The 15,914-nt window shown below is 38.6% G+C and overlaps 1 protein-coding gene across 2 annotated transcripts in view; it reads left to right on the top strand.

The window, feature by feature from the left end:
* LOC101594400 (cytochrome P450 2J4) overlaps positions 1–15,914 on the top strand; it is a 71,949-nt gene that overhangs the window by 55,094 nt on the left and 941 nt on the right. The gene's annotated exons all lie outside the window — the stretch shown is intronic.

The raw sequence follows: 15,914 nt of genomic DNA, 5'->3' as shown, positions 1-15,914 counted from the left end.
ATAGGACACTCCCTGAGCACTCAGGCCCCTTCAAAAAAGTCTATACTCTTCCTGTTGCCCTAGTGTAGGTTAGCTGGCCCAATCTAAAAGGTTGTAATATCTCAATTGCAGCTGAATGGGCAGCAGTTTACCCAAAGATTTTTCTTTCTGTGCCATATCCCTCTGCTCACATCAGTTCATTTCTATGTAAAACAACCCTGCACAACTTCTTAGGACACAGGCATAACAGCAAGATTTTTACACAAACTGCTAGCCCAGTCCAGGCAAAACTCTTTCTTACCCTCATAAGCCAAACCTCACAGTCCATAGTTCTTACTGCATTCAGGTCTTTCAACTCTGACCACAATAGTTCATCAAGCTGTACTTACAACACTGCAAGGCATCTCTTAGGCCAAGGTTTCAAATCCTTCCACATCCCTATTGAAAATTAGCTCCCAAAAGCCAAAGCCACACAGTCAGGTGTCTAGCAGCCCTCCCACTCCTCAGTACCACTTTACTGTTACAGTCAGGTTTGCATTGCTGGTAGAAATCACCCAACCAAGAGAAGCTTGTGGGAAAAAAAAGAGGTTTATTTTGGCTTACAGGCTCAAGGGCAAGCTCCATTATGGCAGTGGAAAACAGTGGCATAAGCAGAGGATGGACATCACCCCCTGGCCCACATAAGGTGGACAATAGCAACTGGAGAGTGGAAACTGACTATAACACCCATAAGCCCACCCCAACAATACACTGCTTCCAGGAGGCTTTAATTTCCAATTGCCATCAGCTGGGGAACCTAACATCCAGAACACCTAAGTTTATGGGTATTGACTAGTTTCTTCTTTGATTTCTGTCTTTAGTGTCTCAAAGTTTTTTTTTTTTTTTTTTTTTTAATTTGAGAGCGACAGACACAGAGAGAAAGACAGATAGAGGGAGAGAGAGAGAATGGGCGCGCCAGGGCTTCCAGCCTCTGCAAACGAACTCCAGACGCGTGCGCCCCCTTGTGCATCTGGCTAACGTGGGACCTGGGGAACCGAGCCTCGAACCGGGGTCCTTAGGCTTCACAGGCAAGCGCTTAACCGCTAAGCCATCTCTCCAGCCCAGTGTCTCAAAGTTTTAATTGTAGAGGTCTTCCACATTTTTTTTGTTAGGTTTAATCCTAGGCCTTTATTTTTTATTTTATTTTTATTTTTGAAGCTATAGTAAATGAGATGCTTGTCTTGATTTCTTTCTCAGTGAGATCATTATTGGTGAAAAGGAAACCCACTGATTTTATTTATTTATTTATTTATTTTTACTTTTGTAGTCAGTGAATACAGTCAAGCTGATACCATTGTTAGACTCCTCCCTCGTCTTGGGACCCTCCTTATTGGGGTATATAGTTTGTGCATTGTGGGGTTAGCCTTTAGTTTTGGGTAGGAGGAAATGTCTCTGTGTATCATGACCCTATGTGTGGCTCTGACATTGTTTCCACCCCCTCTTCAGCAAATTTCCATGAGCCATGTTTGGTTCATATTAGGTCTGCTTCAATGTTGAGATCTTGGGATCCTCTGTGTCTTTGGATATCTGGTTTAGTAGGGGTTGATTGTTCTTTGTGTCTATCTCCTTCACTGTTGTGCCAGTTCCCACCAAGAAAACAGCATTCTTGCATGTTTTCCCAATTATTCTTAGTTTCACCTGGGGCCCTTATGAGGTGTGATGGGCTGGTTCTCTCCTTAGGATCTGCATCTATCTGAAAAAGATAAGCAGATTCTCCAACGGAGAGTAAGTTAGCACCAAATAAATGTGATAACCATTACTTTTTAGAGAGAGTTTAATGGAGAGCGGGTGCATTTTTGGATATGGTTCTGACTTGATTCCCAGCTCCAGCTGTGGGTTCCATTCCAGTGAGCATATCCGTTAGCCAAATCGAGAGCAGTTGGTTTCCCACCATGGCTATGCACCACTATTGCACTTGTATGAGCATAATGTCAGGTTGTTTGCTGTTAAGTAAGTTAGACCATGCATTGCTTGAACAGATATTGGTCATTTTCTCCCATTCACTCATGTAGCACATTTCAGCACTAGAAGCACTAACTGTCTGGGGACTGACTCTCTTCCAGCTTCCAACCATGTCATCTCATGATATGTGCCAACAGTGTATGGTGTCTTCAGCAGTATGGTCTTACCACTAACCTTTGGTGGGTCATCAAGCTCTCTGACATAAATCTGTTTTTTTTTTTTTTGGGAGACCTTGCAGGTCTCTCTGATCAAAAGCTCATTCTGGATGATATCTACCTGCTGGTACTGGGAGATATAGGTCAGCGCCCAAGAAGAGGAGGAAGAAAAAGATAAGTGATATAAAAGAAATAGATGTGAGAGAAGATGGAGGGAGGGAGAGAGAGATAGAGAGAAGCAGAAACAGTAGGAGATAATGGTTAATTTTTGTTGTACCCTTTCCAGGGACTTGTGAATCCAGTGTTCCCTCTAAGGGCCTGGTGAAGGTTCAAACATTTGGCCTGTCTTTTAGGATGTAAACTTTCATTATACCATTACCTTATGGGTCCAGTTTTGTGTCTTCTTCTCCCTCCTCTTCCTCCCCACCCTCTGTATTGTCCAGTACTTGAGACACTTGCTAGGTATGTGCACAACTTGGGTAGATTCAGGATATGAGCTGTAGATGAGTTGAGACTATGTGAAAATTATTTTTCTGTGATTGGGTGAGTTCACTGAGAATGATCAGTTCCAGTTTCAGCCATTTTTCTTCAAATTTCATTGTGTTGTTTTGCCTTACTGCTGTATAGACTTCCATTGTGTAGATATACCACATCTTAGATATCCATTCACCTAATGATGGACATCTGGGTTGATTTCAGCTCTTGGCAATTATGAATTGAACAGCTATATAGATGTTTGAGCAAATCTCTCTGAGCTGAGGCATGGAGATTTTAGAGTACATGCCCAGCAAGGGAATAATTGGGTCTCTTGGTACCTGTATAGTCAGCTTTTTTAGGAGTCTCCATGTTTCTTTGCATAGTGGTTGTACCATCTTGCATTCCCACCAACAGTGGATGAGGGTTCCTATTTCTTCACATCCTCGCCAGCATTTATTTACATTTGATTTTTTGATGTTTGATATCCTTACTGGGGTAAGGTGGAATCTCATAGTTGTTTTAATTGCATTTCCCAGATGATTAGGGGTGATGAACATTTCCTTAAGTGTGTGTTTGCCACTTGTATTTCTTCCTCTGTGAACTGTCTGTCCAGTTCTCTGCCATATTTTGTGAGTGGGTTGTTTGACTTTTTATTGTTTAGGTTTTTGAGTTCTTTGTAGAGTCTAGAAGTTAGGCCTCTGTCAGTTAGATATTCAGCAAGTATTTTCTCCCATTCTGTGGTTAATCTGTTGGCTCTGTTTATTGTATGTTTGTGTGTGAAGAAACTTTTCAGCTTCATAAGAACCCATTGGTTGAGTGATTGTTTAAGATCCTGTGCTACTGGGGTTTTGTTCAGGAGGTCTTTTTCCATTCGTAAATCATGGAATGTTCCTCCTAACTTTTCTTCCAGTAGTAGCTGAGTTTCTGGTGTTATATTGAGGTCTTTGATACATTTGGACTTGATTGTTGTTCATGGCAAGATGTGTGGATCAAGTTTTCAATTTCCTGCATATGGTTATCCAGTTTGTCTAGCACCATTTGTTGAAGATGCTGTTCCCCCCCCCCCCCCAGTCTATATTGTTAGGGCCTTTGTCAAATATCATGTAGCTGTAGTTACTTGACCCAAAGTCCGGATCCTCAATTCTATTCCATTGGTCTATACTCCTGTGTTTATATAAGTACTATGCTATTTTTTATTATTATGGCTTTGTAATATAGCTTTAGATCAGGTATGGTGATACCTCCAGAGGTGTTTCTTTTGCTGAGGATATGCTTGGATATCCAAGGCCTTCTGCTTTTCCATATGAAATTTGAGATCATTTTTCTATCTCTTTGAAGAACAATATTGGGATTTCGATTGGTATTGCATTAAATCTATAGATAGCCTTTGGTAGGATTGCCATTTTCACAATATTAATTTTGCCTATCCAGGAACTGGACAGACAGTTCACAGAGGAAGAAATACAAGTGGCAAGTCCTTTTCAATTTCTTTTTTGAGTGTTTTTATGTTTTCATTGTATAGATCTTTCACTTTCTTGGTTAATGTTATTCCAAGGTATTTTATTTTGTTTTTTGTTGCTATTGAAAAATGGGACAATGTCACTTATTTCTTTCTCTGTATCTTTGTCATTTGCAAATAGAAAGGCTACTGATTTTTGTGCTTTGATTTTGTATCTGGCTACTTCGCTGAAGGAGTTTATCACTTTTACGAGTTTTGGAATGGAGGCTCTTGGGTCTCTTACATATAGAATCATGTCATCTGTGAATAGTTCTAACTTAACTTCTTCCTTTCCAAATTGTATGCACTTTATTTCTTTCTCCTGGCTTGGAGGTGAGTGTGGACACCCCTATCTTGTTCCTGATCTCAATGGGAAAACAGGAATTCCTTCATTCTCTCTCCATTAAGTATTATTTGGGCCTTAGGAGCTTTGTATATAGCTTTTATTTTGTTAAGATACAAACTGGCCATGCCAATTCTCTCCAATGTTTTGATCATGAAGTGATGTTGTATTTTGTCAAAGGCCCTTTCTGCAACTATGGAAATGATAATGTGGTTTTTGTGTTTAACCTTGTTTACATGGGGTATTACATTGACAGATTTCCATATGTTGAACCACCCCTGCATTCCTGGAATGAAGCCCACTTGATTAAGGTGGATAATGGATTTAATGTGTTGATGTGTTGTTGGATTCAGTTTGTGAGGATTTTGTTTAGGATATTTGTGTCTAAGCTCCTCAGAGAAATAGGCCTTCTTTTCTAGTGGCATCTCTGCTTGGTTTTAGTATGAGGGTAATAGTAGCTTCATAGAAGGAGTTGGGGAGTTTTCCCTGTTCTATGTGTGACACAGTTTGAGAAAGATTGGTTTCAGTTCTTCCATGAAGGTTTGATAGAATTCAGCTGAGAAGTCATTTGGTCCTGGACTTTTCTTTTTGGGGAGGTTTTTTATTACCTTTTTAATTTTGATTGGTGTGATAGGTTTGTTTAGATTAATCTTCTCTGAGTTTAGCTTTGGTGATGGTATGTGTCTGGGAATTTACTCATTTCCTCCATATTTTCCAATTTTTTGGAGTAGAGGTTTTTGATGTAAGACCTGATGATTCTCCCAATTTCACTTATATCTGTTGTGATCTCTCCTTTTTCATTTCTTATTTTGTTAATTTGAAGTACTTTTTTTTTGCTTGATCAAATTGGCCAGGGGTTTGTCAATCTTGTTTATTTTTTCAAAGAACCAACTCTTTGTTTCATCAGTTTTCTTAATTATTTTCTTAGTTTCCAATTCATTAATTTCTTCTCTGATCTTAATTGTTTCTTTCTGTCTGGAACTTTTGTTTTGGATTCTTCTTGCTTTTCCAGTACTTTAGAAGGAAGGTTAGGTTATTGATTTGGTATCTCTCTGTCTTTGTTATGAAGGCATTTAGTGCTATGAATTTTCCAATGACCACCTTCATTGTGTCCCATAAGTTTTGGTACAATGCGTTCTCATTGTCACTCGTTTCTAGAAATTTCTCAATTTCATTTTTTATTTCATCTACTACCAATTTATTGTTTAAAAGTGTGCTATTCAGTTTCCAGGAGCCAATGGAAATTTTGGTGGGTGTTTTGTTGTTAATTTCTAGCAATATAGAATTATGATCTGATATAATGCAGGGGATTATGTCAGTCTTCCTAAATATATGGAGGCAGGCTTTGTGACCCAGTATATGATCTATTTTAGCGAAGGTTCTGTGGGTTGCTGAGAAGAATGTGTAGTCCGTGGATTGTGGGTGGAGTGTTCTGTAGATGTCCATTAGGTCTAATATTCTATGGTTTTGTTGAGCTCTCTCACTTCCCTATGGAGTTTCTGTTTGGATGATCTATCTATTGCTGATAATGGTGTATTAAAGTCCCCAACTATGATGGTATTGGTGGTTATTTCTGTTTTATTGTCAAGTAGGTTTTGTTTTATGAACTCTGGTGTCCCTGTGTTTGGTACATAAAGATTGATAATTGTGATATCCTCTTGCTGGATTATTACCTTGATCAGTAGGAAGTGGCCTTCATTGTCTTTTTTATTTTTTATTTGAAGTCTTTTTAATCTGATATTAGTATGGTTACACCTGCTTGTTTCTTATTCCCATTTACTTGGATTATCATTTTCCTCCCTTTAACCCTGAGGAGGTGTCTGTCTTTAGTGGTGAGGTGGGTTTCTTAAAGACAACACATTGTGGGGTCTAATTTTCTGATCCATCTTGTTAGGTTGTGTCTCTTGATGGGTGACTTAAGGCCATTAATATTTAGGGTAATAACTGTGAGGTTTGATATGATCCCTGCTGTATTATGTTGGTTTATGTGGTTTGGTGTTTTCATGGACTTTGAAGTTTTTGTTCCTTCTCTGAGTTTGGTTATTGTGATCTGCTTCTAGCAAACATTTGAGGTTGATTATTTGATTCTTCTGTGTAGAGAATTTCTTGAAATACTCTCTGTATGTTTGGTTTTGTATTGATATAGTTGTAAAGCTAAGTTTTGTCATGGAAGGTTTTTCATTCACCATCTATTATGAGGGATACTTTTGCGGGTAGAGTAGTTTGAGTTGAAGCCATAGATTCTTAAAGTTTTCAGTGTTCCATTTCATGCCTTTCTGGCTTTCAGGATTTCCATTGAGAAGTCTGAAGTGATTTTGATTAACCACCTTTAAATGTGATGTTTTGTTTTTCCCCAGCTGCTTTTAGGACTTTCTCTTTGATATCGATGTTTAGAATCTTAATGACAATATGTCTTGGAGAGTTTCTCTTTTGTTCCAATCTGTTTGGGGTTCTATTAGATACTTGTATCTTGATGGGCCTTTCTTTTGAGAGACTGTGAAAGTTTTCTTTGATTATTTTGTTAAATAAGTTCTCCATGACTTCGGTCTGAATTTCTTCCACTTCTGGTATTCCCATGATCTGGATGTTAGGATGTTTAAGAATATCCCACAATTCTCTCATGTCCACAGAAATTTTTGAACTTATTGACACTTTTGCACTCTTGAACTGTTTCTTCTGTTTTGTCTTCCAGATCTGAGTTTCTATCCTCCACATGGTTGACTCTATTCTTGAGAACTTCTAAGGAGTTTTGGGTTTGTTCTATTAGGTTTACATTTTCTACTACTTTTCTATGTATGGTTTCCATCCCTTTGTCAAGCTCCCTCTTCACATCATTTTCTGATTTTCTTGATGCTTCTTCAATTCTTACTGCATTTCTTTATGTCTTCAGTTAGCATAGCCAGCTGGGTTTTTAGGTCCTCTTTTTTTTCTCTCCTTTATATCCTTTACATGTGTTTGGATCTCTTCTATTTTCTTATCTATTAGGTCTAGTGTAGTGATAGGGGCAGGGAAATGAGAGAGAGAAGTGGGTAGTAAGAGGGAGAACCCAGGCTAAGGATACTGAATAAGCCATATGGAAAACTACTACACAGTAAACCAATTTTAAAAATTAATTTAAAAGTCTCTGAATGAATGTCCTCCTTCATGGGTAGATAAAGATGCTCTGCTAGAAGCCATGAATTATTAATTGAATATTCCAGTGCCAGTGATGAGATACCTCTCAATGAGTTATTGGAGGCTACAGAGACCTCAAAATATATTGGCTATTGTTGTTGCTATTGCTTGCCTATCATAACTAGAGAATCATCCATGATGATACCACATGGTTTGGTTGCAGGACATAGTCAAACAAATCTGGAACTTAGCTAGATTCTTTCTCCCTACTGGCTAGCTTTCTTCATGCCAGAAGTTGCTATGCATGCTACTGGGAGAGAAGAGTTACCAACAGTCCTACCCAACTGGGTGCTCTACAACTGACCAGCCTGGCAAGATGTGCACAGTGGTGAAATAGTGGCATAAATGTTACAGGAGTAATCTACTTCTTTCTTATTTGAGGCCAACTCTAAAGGATGAAATTCATTTATGGTACTTTAATCCTGACCAAAAGTCTGTGTCTAAGGACATAGGCCCTAGGGGAAAACCCTACAGTGGTTATACTAAATGGACAGCATATCTAACTGCCTTTAAATATCAGTTTTGTCTCATAAATTAGTACTGCTCAAAACCTTGATCACAGAAGTTGCTTTATACAGAGTAAAGGATAATGTAAGGATACATAGCTGGAAAATTTTCTGAGACTATGTAACTATTATGTGGTCAGCCCTAAACAAGTTATTAAACTATCCCCTCCAGTCCTCATGGAAGAAGGGCACTGAAAGGAAGTGAGAGCAGGAGGAGGGGGAGGAAGTGGCTGTGGAATGCTGTCTTTTAGAAACAACATGGTCATTATACTCATAAACTTACAGCAGCTGTGTTTTCTTCCACAAATTGAGCTGCCAGTATTTCATCGTATGTGGGAGAAAGGTTCATAAGTCCCTCTACCTCTCACATTAGCTAATTGTCCCGTTCAATGATGTAGCCATTGGCAGTATTTCACCACTCCAGGAAATAACCTGCTGCCCCAAATTAGCAAGCAACCACAATCTAACTCAGTGGGTAAAAAATGTGTGACAGGACTTCCAGTTAAGATGGCGACATAGGAACCATGCCAAAGCAGCCTAGGGAACAAAAACCAAAGAAAACCCAGCAAAATACACACTTTTACTAAAAAGTGAGGTGTATAAGAAATTAAAATTGCAGCAGAGAAGTAGGAGAGATCCAGAGCATCCAGAGCCCACACAGGCAAGCTGACCTGTGCTAGGGCAACAAGAAGAATGTCGACTTTTTTGAAGGGGCCTGAGTGCTCAAGGAGTGTCCTGTTCTTCAAAGTCTGCTTTATTCCCCCCTGGATTAACAAATTGGCAACCTACCTGGTATCGTGGAGTATAAGAAATGCTGGAAAGAGGGTCATTGAGTTTGCAACATGGTCTTGTGTTTTGGAAATGGCCATGGGCAGTGTGAAGCAGGTTTGCTGGTTGCCTGCATAGAGACCCCATGGGGCCATGAGGACGAAGCGTGGCTTGCAGTGGAGACCCAGTGGAGATGCCGGGACCATGAGATGGCTGCTGAGGAGCTGCCGGACCCGATGAAGTTTCCCAGGACTGTGAGTAGCCTAGCTGGAGGGGCGGAATTGGAATGCCAGAGACTCGGACTTAAAGATTTGTCACTGGCTAGAGTGGCTGGACTTGAAGCTACAGAGTTTGATGTTTGCCCTGGTTGTTTTAAATCTTGTATTGGTTGAATGTTTCTTTGCTATGCCCAGTGCCATCTTTTGCAGTGTGAATATTTATTTTGTGCCATTACGGGTTTTTTGAGGTTATATTTTGGTATTATGGCTCAGTTAAAAGATCTTGGACTATGGGGATGTATGAACATCATTGGGATTGATTAAAAAAAACTATGGGGACTTTTAAAGTCAGACTGAATGCATCATATTTTACATCATGTATGGATATCAGTTTATGGGGGCCAGGGGCAGAATGTGGTGGTTTGATTCAGGTGTCCCCCATAAAGTTAGGTGTTCTGAATGCTAGGTTCCCAGCTGATGGATATTTGGGAATTAATGCCTCCTGGAGGGAGTGTGATAGTTAAGGTGTTGTCAACTTGATCTGTTTAGTAATCCACAGGCTGCTTCTAGGAAGGATCAACTAAAGGAGGAGGTCTTTCCCAGGGTGAGCCCTTCCCCCAGAGTGGGCGGCCCCTGCTCAGAGAGGGACTTGATATAAGGAAGCTCTGGGTAGAAGAGTTCCTGTTTTTCCTTCCTTCCTTCCACTCGGCTGCCGGAGCTGCTCCCTACCTTCTAGCGTGGATTGAAGACCAGTACGGACTAAAGACCAACATCAACTGAAGACCCACGTGGATCGAAACCCAGTGGCTCCTCAGGAAGCCTCCAGGCTTTCCAGCACCATCTGCAGTGCCAGGTCGGGACTGCTGAGGCATCTGGCCACGTGGACTGAGCAGCTACCAGGTTCGGTGATTCTCGGGCCTGCAACTGCTATTGGACTACTGTAAGCTAATCCAATAAATTCCCTTTATAAAATAATTCATTCTAGTAATTCTGTTCCTCTAGAGAACCCTGACTAATACATAAGGAAATAGAAATGATAAAGAAAAACCAGTCAGAATTAATAGCAATGAAGAACACAGTTAATGAAATAAAAAACTCTGTAGAAAATTTCACCAGTAGAATGGATGAAGGAGAGAACAGAATATCTAAGGTAGAAGACGAGGTGGCAGATCTAATACAGTAAAACAAAGAGAAAGACAAACTAATAGAAAAATATGAATGGGAATTTCAAGATATTTGGGACACTATGAAAAGATCAAATATCACTCCAAAGGCATAGTGGGCATCAACAAAATCACAGAAGAAAACTTCACCCAAATTGGGAAAGAGGTACCAATGCAGATATAGGAAGCCTTTAGAACATCAGCGGACAAAACCTGGAAAGAACCTCTCCTTGCCATATTATAATCAAATTACCAAACACACAATCCAAAGAAAATATATTGAAAGCAGTTAGACAGAAAAATCAAGTTACCTACAAAGGCTAGCCCATCAGGATCACAGCAGATTACTCAACACAAACTTTAAAAGCCAGAAGGGCTTGGAGTGACGTATACCAAATTCTAAAAGATAACAACTGTCAACAAGGTTACTTTATCCTGCAAAGCTATCCATTCAAATAGATGGAGAAATAAGGATATTCCATGACAAAAGGAGACTAAAGCATTAGTTGAAGACAAAACCAGCCCTACAGAAAAAACTTGAAAGTATCCTCCATGGAGAAGAGAAGGAAAAGCACACATATAAAGAACCTGGAAAAAACAAGCAATACTCAAATACTAGTTCACACAAGAGAGTAAAGGTAGAACTGGAACCACAAAATTAAAAAATGGCAAACATAAATACACACCTTTCATTAGTATCACTTAATATCAATGGCATCAATGCCCCAACCAAAAGACATAGGTTTGCAGACTGGGTTAAAAAATAGGATCCTACAATTTGTTGTCTCCAAGAAACTCACCTTTCTACAAAGGATGGACATTATCTTAGGATGAAAGGTTTGAAAACGGTGTTTCAAGCAAATGGCCCTAGAAAACAAGCAGGGTTTGCTATCCTAATATCTGATAAAGTAGACTTCAGTCTAACATTAGTTAAGAAAGACAAGGTAGGCTACTTTATATTGATTAAAGGCACCCTCCAACAGGACATTACAATCCAAAACATATATGCACCTATAATAGTGGCCCCAAAATTCATCAAACAAGTGCTATTAGAACTAAGGTCACAGATAACACCAAACACAGTAGTAGTGGGTGACTTCAACACCCCACTGTCATCAGATGAAAGGTCATCCTGGGAAAAAATAAACAGAGAGGCATCTGGACTAAATGAAGTCATAGAAGGAATGGACCTAACAGATATATAGAGGACATTTCAATCCAAATTTCATCCAAATGCTGCAGAATTTACATTCTTTTCAGCAGCACATGGAACATTCTCTAAAATAGACCACATATTAGGGCACAAAGCAAAACTTAACAAATTCAGGAAAATTGAAATAATTCCTTGCATTCTATCTGACCACAAAGGAATCAAACTACAAATCAATAGCAAGAAAGGCTACAGAGCATACACAAAATCAAGGAAACTAAACAATACACCACTAAATGATGCATGGTTCAATGAAGAAATCAAGAAGGAAATAAAAAATTTATAGAGTCAAACAATAATGAGAACACAACATACCAAAATCTCTGGGAAACAAAGAAGGCAGTTCTAAGAAGTAAATTTATAGCTTTAGGTGCCATATTAAGAAATAGCAAAGTCACAAGTAAATGATCTAATGCATCTCCTTAAAGCCTTGGATAAAGAAGAACAAGGCAAACCAAAAATCAGTAGATGGGAAGAAATATTAAAATTAGGGCAGATATTAATGAAATAGAAACAAAAAAAAAACTATTCAAGGAATTAATGAAACAAAAAGTTGGTTCTTTGAGAGGATAAACATGAATTATAAACCCTTAGCAAATCATACCAAAAGAAAGGGAGAAGAGACACAAATTAATAAAATTAGAGATGAAAAAGGTAACATCACAACATATGACAGAGAAACTCAAAAAATCATAGGGACATACTATAAAAGCATATACTCCACAAAGCATGAATATCTGAAAGAAATGGATGATTTCTTTGATTTATATGACCTACCTAAATTGAATCAAGATGAGATTATTCACTTAAATAGACCTGTAACAAGCATGGAGATCTGAACAGTTATCAAAAATCTCCCAACTAACAAAAGCCCAGGCCCAGATGGATTCACTGCGGACTTTTGCCAGACCTTCAAGGAAGAGCTAACAACCATTGCTTCTTAAGCTTTTCCATGAAATAGAAAAAGTAGGAATTCTACCAAACTCCTTCTATGATGTCAGCATCACCCTGATACAAAAACCAGACGAAGATAGAGCAAAAAAGAAAATTACAGACCAATCTCCCTCATGAAGATAGATGCAAAAATTCTCAACAATATATTGGCAAACAGAATAGAAGAATATATCAGAAAGATAATTCACCCTGACCAAGTAGGCTTTATCCCAGAGATGCAGGGATGGTTCAACATACACAAACTTATAAATGTAATACATTATATAAATATATTGAAGGACAAAAATCACATGATCATCTCATTAGACACAGAGAAAGCGTTTTACAGAATCCAACATCCCTTCATGATGAAAGACCTACAGAGACTGGGAATAGAAGGAACATATCTCAATATAATGAAGGCTATCTATGACAAGACTATAGCCAACATATTAAAAAGGGGAAACACTGGAAGCTTTTCCACTAAAATCAGGAACAAGACAAGGGTGTCCACTGTCCCCACTTTTATTTAATATAGTTCTGGAAGTCTTAGTCATAGTAATAAGATAAGAGACACACATAAAAGGCATTCAGATTGGAAAGGAAGAGAACAAGTTATCATTATTTGCAGATGACATGATTATACAAAGGACCCTAAAGACTCTACTGGCAAACTGTTCGAGCTGATAAAAACCTACAGCAATGTAGCAGGATACAAAGTAAATACACAGAAATCAGTAGCCTTCAAATATGCTAACAACAAACACACAGAGGATGAAATCAGAGAATCACTTCGATGCAGTTCACAATTCCATCAAAGAAAATAAAGTACCTTGGAATAAACCTAACCGAGGAAGTAAAGAATCTCTCCAATGAGAACTTTAAAACACTCAAGCGAGAAATTGCAGAAGACACTAGGAAGTGGAATCACATCCCTTGTTCCTGGATTGGAAGAATCAATATTGTGAAAATGGCAATCTTACCAAAAGCAATCTATACATTTAATGCAATCCCCATCAAAATTCCAAAGGCATTCTTCATGGAAATATAAAAAACAATCCAAAAATTCATTTGAAATCACAAAAACCCTCAAATATCTAAAATGACACTGAGAAACCAAATTAAGGCTGGTGGTATCACCATACCATATTTTTACCTATACCACAGAGCCATAGTAACAGAAACAGCATGGTACTGGCACAAAAGAAGACATTTAGATCAATGGAGCAGAATAGAGGACTCAGATGTAAGTCTAGGTAGCTGTAGCCACCTAATATTTGATAAAAATGCCAAAAATACTCATTGGAGAAAAGACAGCCTCTTCAGCAAATGGTGCTGGGAAAACTGGATATGGATCTGTAGAAGGATGAAAATAGATCCTTCTCTCTCGCCATGCACAAGAATTAAGTCCAAATGGATTAAAGACCTTAACATCAGACCAGAAACTAAAACTGCTAGAGGAAAAAGTAGGGGAAACCCTTCAACATATTGGTCTTGGCAAAGACTTTCTGAATACAACTCCACTTGCTCAGGCAATAAAACCAGATAAATCACTGGGACCTCATGAAATTACAAAGATTTTGCACTGCAAAGGACACAGTGAATAAAGCAAAGAGGCAACATACAGAATGGGAGAAAATCTTTACCAGCTATCCATCTGATAGAGGATTAATATCTAGGATATACAAAGAACTCAAAAAGTTAAGTAATAAGGAATCAAACAAGCCAATCAAAAAATGGGCTATGGAGCTAAATAGAGCATTCTCAAAGGAAGAAATACAAATGACATATAAGCATCTAAAAAAATGTTCTACATTTCTAGTCATCAGGGAACATTGAAGAATGAGAGTCTGAAGAAGACTAAAGAGACACAGAAACGAATCCTAACCCACAACATTGAACTGGACCCTTCTGTAATGAAGGGCATTGTTGGAACACCTGGACAAGTCTGAATGGGATGTGAGGACAAGATGGAGTTAACATATCAGTTTCTGGCCAAATTTGGTACCAGAAATTGGGTCATTTCTGTGATGAACCTACGTGGTTTATAGGCCTTTGAAATGGTTTTTAGAAGAAGACTTTTGAACTCTGGAGGCCAGAAAAGTCCTTGAACTCTATAAGAGGGATTAATTGGACATTATGGTGGAGACTTTCAAGACAAGAATGCTGAGAGAAACAGATAGTAGAGTCTGGGCTCATGAAGTTTCAAAGGATTCGTATTGGAATATAAGGTAAAATGAACCCATATTGTCTTAAACTTTTTTGTCAGCTATTTTTTTCCTAGCACTAACAAAGAAAATTTAATGATAAAAGGTAGGCAAGGTAAAATACAATTTAACATTTTCTGTGATAACACTAGAAAGACAATGGGCACTGTCTTGATGTGTCTTCAGGAACATTCATATGAGTGACAATATGACATAGGAAAGGAAGTAAAAATATGCATAATCATGTCATAGAACATGTTACTTGCTTAATCACTATTTCTGCTGTGCTCACAACACTGTATCAGGAAAGTCACCACTGCTAGGGTGGGAAAAATCCTGATTTGATACTGAGGAGATAGCCACAGCTCTTTGAACCTTATGTGTATGCCAGAACTGTGATGATATGGGAAAGGGTGGTATGAACTTTGGTTCCTCTGAGATGGAAGACTCATCATGCAAGATTCTGCTGTTCGGGCTGGAGAGATGGCTTAGTGGTTAAGCGCTTGCCTGTGAAGCCTAAGGACCCTGGTTCGAGGCTCGATTCCCCAGGACCCACGTTAGCCAGATGCACAAGGGGGCCCACGCATCTGGAGTTCGTTTGCAGTGGCTGGAAGCCATGGCACACCCATTCCCTCTCTATCTGTCTCTTTCTCTCCCTCTCTGTCACTTTCAAATAAATAAATAAAAAATGAACAAAAAATATTTACAAAAAAATAAAGAATCTTAAAAAAAAAAAGATTCTGCTATTCATGGGAGCTATGGGAGAATGACACAAGACTTCTTGGAGCCATTCCAGGACTCTGAAAGGATTGTGTAAAACCTGACAGTTAGCAGTCTTTGTGTCTTATGCATATCTTAGTGCCTTCACCCTGGAAGAAACAGGATTTCTGACTGTAGATGTACACTGTAAATTTCTTGACTTGTCTATGTGCAGTTGAACAGGAATTTGATACAAAGTTTAAAGCAATGGAGGCACATACAAATGAAGACAGGGATGTTGAGCTTTATCTTATTTTTAGCTATCAATAAGTTAAAATTCAGTGCCTTTAAACAGCAACAACCACCTGTAAGTCTTTGCTATGGTACAGTATAGACAAAAGATGACATATTTTACAGCCCTTGCTCTAATACTTGCTTACATTTTTTGAGTTTCCTACTAAGGTCTGTAAAACATTCCATGATTTTCCTGCTGTACCATTGTCTGCTATATAATTTATGTCTGTTCAATGACTTTTGAAAGCCTTTAAGCTAACCACACATTTTCTAAATCAGCCCAGGCCTC

Source organism: Jaculus jaculus, chromosome 5 (genome assembly GCF_020740685.1).
Source record: "Jaculus jaculus isolate mJacJac1 chromosome 5, mJacJac1.mat.Y.cur, whole genome shotgun sequence".
Classification (NCBI taxonomy): domain Eukaryota; kingdom Metazoa; phylum Chordata; class Mammalia; order Rodentia; family Dipodidae; genus Jaculus; species Jaculus jaculus.
The sequence above is the reverse complement of the archived record's forward strand: the minus strand, read 5'-3'. Positions and strand labels throughout refer to the sequence as shown.